The sequence below is a fragment of the Rousettus aegyptiacus genome, unplaced genomic scaffold, assembly GCF_014176215.1.
Source record: "Rousettus aegyptiacus isolate mRouAeg1 unplaced genomic scaffold, mRouAeg1.p scaffold_m13_p_7, whole genome shotgun sequence".
NCBI lineage: Eukaryota > Metazoa > Chordata > Mammalia > Chiroptera > Pteropodidae > Rousettus > Rousettus aegyptiacus.
The window spans coordinates 45152649-45158573 of NW_023416310.1; the positions used below are offsets into that span (position 1 = coordinate 45152649).

General features: G+C 45.9%; 1 pseudogene; it reads left to right on the forward strand.

Moving 5' to 3' along the window:
• Window positions 1–197: 197 nt before the first annotated feature.
• On the forward strand, window positions 198–315 carry LOC118605990 (annotated as a pseudogene).
• The last annotated feature ends 5610 nt before the right edge of the window (window positions 316–5925 follow it).

Below are 5925 nucleotides of genomic sequence, written 5' to 3' on the forward strand. Positions count from 1 at the left end.
TCTTAGTCTTCCTGATGCTTTGTACCCCACTTTAACCTCTCATGGTTTTTACTTACAAAACCAAGTTAATTCATTTTTTTTTTCTTTTAATGTTGTGGAAAATTCACTGGCTAAAAGTTTTAAGCCTTTAGATCTTGTGATAAGAGTTTCGATTGTGTGGCTCTGGTTGAGCCCATTTTTGAACAGAATTAGTGAAAATCTACAGCCATGCCACCCTGAACAAGCCTGACCCATCTGATCTCAGAAGCTAAGCAGGGTCGGGCCTGATTAGTACTTGAATGGGAGACCACCTAGGAAGACCAGGTGCTGCAGGCGTAAAAAATAAAAAAATAAGGGATTGTAAGCTGACAAGGTCTTTACAATCTGTGTGGTCAACCAAGGGTTGCCACGCCTCAAAAATAAAATAAATAAAAAGAATTAGTAAGAGCTCCGGCTGCTCCACTTACCCATTTCTCCTGCTCTCGTGCCTCCTCTTGGCTCCCTCTCCATTGAGACACCTCTGACGCAGGCGGCGTGCTGGGGTTGCACGACAAACGACTTCCTCATCTTTCCAGCAGCCCATGGGCTGGTGGGAAAGATAACGCCGGTGTAATTAGTTGTGGAATAAAGTTGCACAGGGATGTGCCATGAGAAATCACAGAAATGGTGGCATTCAAGTTGGGCCCTGGAGAAAGAGTGGGTGTTTGCTAGAAAAGGAGCCTCGCAAGGAAAGAGGACATCCAGTGCAATGAGGCAGGTGTTTGGGGAAGGGAATAACTCCACGGGGCTCAGGCCTGGAGGCTGGGAGCACATGCAGGTGATGGGACATGTGCGGGGAGGACACCACACTGTGAAAGACCTCGTGTATTGCACAAGCCACTGAGAGGAGGAAAGGCACCTGCTCTGTGTGGGGCTCTGTCATAGAGCTGAAGACACACCAATGAACAAAACACAAAACCCTGCCCCCCGGAGCTGCCTTTCTAGTGTGACTGCCTTTGGGGCGCCAGTCCTTGGACTGCCAAGCTTGCTGAGCTGAGTGGACCGTCCTGACCAGACTTCTCGCTCTCCCCCAAGAGAGCATTTGTTCAGAGTTAAGAAGAAGGAAAAGTGTCTTTCTCCTTGACCAGTGATTTCTTACTCTAAAAACCACCTAAAAGTTTTGAAAGTTGTTTGCGTTGCCCTCAGAGTTAACCATGATGGCATGCAGTCTGCAGTCAGCCCAGCACACTGCCCGGGCTTTCTCCAAAAAACAGGGGCCGCGTGCTGGACCTGTCTTGGATGTGTGATTCTAGGATCCATCTCTCTGGACAGGCTTTAAATTGAACCCACCAAAAAGCAGATTGTCAGCAGCACTGAAGAAAGCTATGTTCCACCACAGTGTCAGGGTCCCTGTTTACTGTGGCTGAGGAGAGGAAGCTTTGACCTGCAGATAACTATGAAGACAGGCCTCACATAAAGATAGGCTCCCCCACAAGATGACAAATCTTATTTCCAAGGTTTCCTGACTTTGTCCACAGTAGCTGATGAAAATTGTCCTTCGTTATGCTGTGTGAGTCCATGTCACAATGGTCACCTCACAAGAACTGAGTGCTTACTAAGCACTGAGTGCTCTGCTGCGTGGCCTCCTGTTGCCTCTGTGACCTCTCACATTGGCCCCGGGGGTGAGTGCCGTCGTGATCCCCACTCCATAGATGAGGAAGCAGGGAGAGGCGAGGCGCTCCGTTCTACATCCACAGAGCTAGTGAGCTAACCCCAGGGCTCCACTCTCTTGCCTCCATTTTTACAAGAGCTGTGTCCAACTGTAATCAAGTTTCCACATAAAGCAACTCTAGTGTTTAAATCTCAGAATGCGGCTACCCATTTTCCGTGGAGGTGCCTTAGGTGCAGAAATTAGGAATGCACAAGACAGTTGTGGATCATCACTGCCAAGTTCCACGCTTCCCTCCATCTTTACTTCCCTTTGCACCTGTCATGAGGGGCGTGGCCATGCTTGCCATGCTCCTTAGATACCTGGGAAAGGGGTCCTGAATAATGGTCAAGCACACAGACTCTGGTCAGATGGATCCAAGGACCCTTTGCACTCAGGTGGCCTGGGCAAGTGTCTCTGTTTTCCCGGTCTGTAAAGTGAGGATAGCACAGTTGTCCATCAGTATTGCAGGAGGATGAGTTCCAGGACACTTCCCCACTGACACTAAAATCCAAGAATGCCCAAGTTTTTTACGTAAAATGACATAGTATTTGTGTATAGGTTACAACAGGCTATGCCTACACATCACTTCGTGTGGATACCGCATAATGCTCAGCGTGTGGCAAATTTAAGTTTCGCTTTATAGAAATTAGTAGGATTTTTTTTTTAGAATATTTTTTATATCAGTTAAGTTGATGTATGTAAAACCCACAGACATGGAGGGCTAACTGTACTTACTTCTCAGGGCTTTTGGGAGGATTCAGTGAGATAAAGAATTAGAAAGAGCCTACCCTAGTGCCTGACCTTCAGAAAGCATCAGTCTATATGAGCAATTAAGATTATTTTACTAACCAAGAGAAAAGCTGGAGCACTGTTGGGGAAGTAACTTAGATTTTCAGAAGACAAAATTTCAACATTCAGAAAAATCAACTCAGAAGGGAAAATTACATTAGATGATGGTAGGGGGTATTAAAATGTCATTCTGACTGTGCTATTTAGACACAAATAGTGGGCAGGAAGTGGTTAAACTGAAAAGGGGAGCAGAGGAGAGGGTGACTTAGGGACAGAATGTGGCCAATGGTGGGGGTAGGGGCATTTTTCAGGTGGTACATCATCTAGGTCTGTTCAGAAAGTCAAAACGAACCCTAAAACCCCTCCAGTCCCGCAGGGCAGCTCAGAGACTCTCAGGAGGAACCAGGCAGTGTAGGGGTGGCTCAGACAACCACCTTTCAGAATTCAATCAGGAATCCCATGGCTTTCGCTGAAAAATGGGTGTGTATTTCCTCAGGAAACAGTGAATCATTAAATGGATCATCTTTCTCTTCTTGCTTAGGCTGCCAGGAAGCTCAGAACCTAATTCACACCTCACCTTTAGTAATTATGTGAGACCCTGTGATTTGTATATTTGTGTCATAAATTCCCCCTAGTCTTTTCCCTGACCTTGATTTTTATTTAGATTTTTTTCTTCTTTAATATATATAATTCAGGAAGTCATTTCAAATCCACCTTTGTAGAGAATGAGGAAAATATGGTTGTATAAGAGCACTGCCTGTGTATAATAAAAAATGTTCTCTTCTTTTCTTTTACAAAAGGAAGTGAGGTTGATGGAGTAGACTGTGTGGAGAAAGAAGATGAGTGTGTGTGTGTGTGTGTGTGTGTGTGTGTGTGTGTGTGTGTGTGTGTGTTTTAAGTACTGGAAACAAACTTGCAAGAGTAAGGTTAATGGAGTAGACTGTGTGGAGAAAGAAGATGAGTGTGTGTGTGTGTGTGTGTGTGTGTGTGTGTGTGTGTGTGTGTGTTTTAAGTACTGGAAACAAACTTGCCAAAGAATAGAAGGGAGCTGCCTCAGAGCTAAAGGTAACCCTGACTGGTCTAGAGGAACCGGGGCTCCCTGCTGTTTTCCACGGAGGCCAGAGGCAGCCACAGGGTTGACCTGGGTGTGAGTCACCTGTCAAAAGCAAAAGGAATACCACCCTTTCTCAACTCAGGAAAGTTCACTAAATTGCCAGTAAATGAGAATAATATTTTTTACAAGTCTAGCCTGGAATCCGTTCTGTTGCATTTTTTTTTTAATGACTTGCAAATTTCAGTCTTCTGTTAGCAAATTACCCATGGCCCCACGAAAGTTAAATCAGTGGATGCAGTTCCACCCACAAGGTGTCCCGTGGTGTGAACCATTTCACACTGTCCCAGCCCTGTCCCATTCAACATGAGTACAATCATTTGGAGTCGGGTATGGATGGCATATTTCCCGGATCTGGGGTGACCCTGAGGTAGCAATGTGGCACCCAGGTTGCCTGACAGAATCAGAACCCAAAATGTGTTTGAAAGGCTGAAGTGAGGGGGTGTCTTGAACAAGATGTGTTTTAAGAGGTAAGTGCAGCCTTCTGTACCTGGCCATGAAAGTGCCAGTCACAGAGGGGAGCACCGTTTACCACCGGTAGGTCAAAGAGAAAAGGGAGCTCAATGCCCAGTCTCCAGAGTGAAGGCCCACAGTGTGAGGCCTCTTGGTCACATGCAGAGGCCGGAGAGCAAACCAGAGCTAAGGAGGGGCCACCTGAGGGGGCTCGGGGTGGCACTGGGCCTCAGCGAAGCCCGCGCTAGTCTCCCTGTTTTCTCCCTGGTTCTGCTTCCCCCACCCCACCCCACGGCTCTCCCCACACTCCCCAAGTTCCTTTTAAAACAGACATCAGGTCTCAGCCTTTTTCAAGGATGCAAAACCCTCCTGTGGAACTTCACTCCACTGAGTTGAACATCCAAGTCTCTTCAGTGGCAAGTCCCCACCTGATCCCGCCTCGGTCGCCCTCGCCCCCTGATGTCATGTCCTACCGCCCTACCCCTCATGCACTCTGCCCCACCTGCGCGGGCCCCTGGGCTGTTCCAGAACACCCAGGGCCTCTGCACTCGCTACTCCTCCATGGGATGCCCTTCCCGACACCTTCGTGGCTCGTTCCTTCACTTCACTCAGGTTTCTGCACGAATGTCACCTTATCCACGAGACCCCACAACCTCCTTTGTATAACACTGCACATTCCTCATCACTTTCTATTCACTATCTCCCTTACCTTGATTTATGTCTTATTACAGACGACATAGTTTTGTCTGTCTGATGTAAAAACAGGGCTCTGCCAGAGCAGACACAGAACTCTCCGCTGTGGCTCTATCCCAGCACCTAGAACAGTGCCCAGTACACAGCTTGTGGGTGGGTAGGTGGGTGAGAGACAGAGACAAACTTCAGGCTCAGAGCTGAGGCAGGACAATAGTCTCCAATGTCACATGCCCCAAGGGCAGATGGTGAACCACAGAGGGTGAGGTTTTAACTGCAAATTAAGAACTTCATCACCTTCAGAACTGTACAAAGGCAGCTCAGTGAGGGCCACAGGAAATGCTGGGGCTTTAACATAATCCAGATGACTTGCTCAAAAACAAAAGAAATTTGATAGAAAACAACCTGGTTGAGAATAGTTTGGGGGGAATCAATTCATCCAAAAGGACAATTTGGTCTAAAAGTATACTCCACATTATTTTTCAAAAATTGGGATTTTAATGTAACATGAAAGTGAAGTGTATCGTTTGCACTTTTTAAAGTATTTTGCTTAAATTTCAGAATGGTTTTACCCTCTGCTTTAAACTTCTAGTCAATATTCAGTCTATTTTAATCCTGTTCATTTCTGAAAAATTTATTGTGAAATGTCACGCACATAGTTAAAAGTACATAAATGTGCTGCTTAGTGAATTATTCCAAAAACCCACATAAACACCACCGTCAGATGAAGACACTGCTGGCCCCCAGGTATCCCCGAATGCCCTTCTTGACACAGCACCTCGGCTGCCCTGCTTCTGCTGTAATCACACCCCTTCTTGTCTTTATAATTTTGCCTCCTAAGTGTACATTTCTATGCACTGTGGTTTAGTTTTGCCTATTTGTTTTAGAATATTATATAAATGGAATCACACTGTACATGTCTGTGTCTGGCTGGCTGCTTTCGACACAGCTGTGAGATTTGTGTGTGTCGTACGTGGCTGCAGAACATTCCTTTTCATTACTGTACTATGAGGTTTCTAACAGCTAAATGGTGGAAATAATCTGAAAGTCTAAAAATAGGGGGTTGGTTCGATCGAAGATGGATGTTTACAAAACAGAAAGTAAATTTAAAAAAAGGAAAAAAAATGAGGATGAGAGTAAAAATAAAGGAAAATACATTCGTATGAATGTCTAAAGAGAAAGATCTGGAAAAATATGCCATGTGCGACCTGAG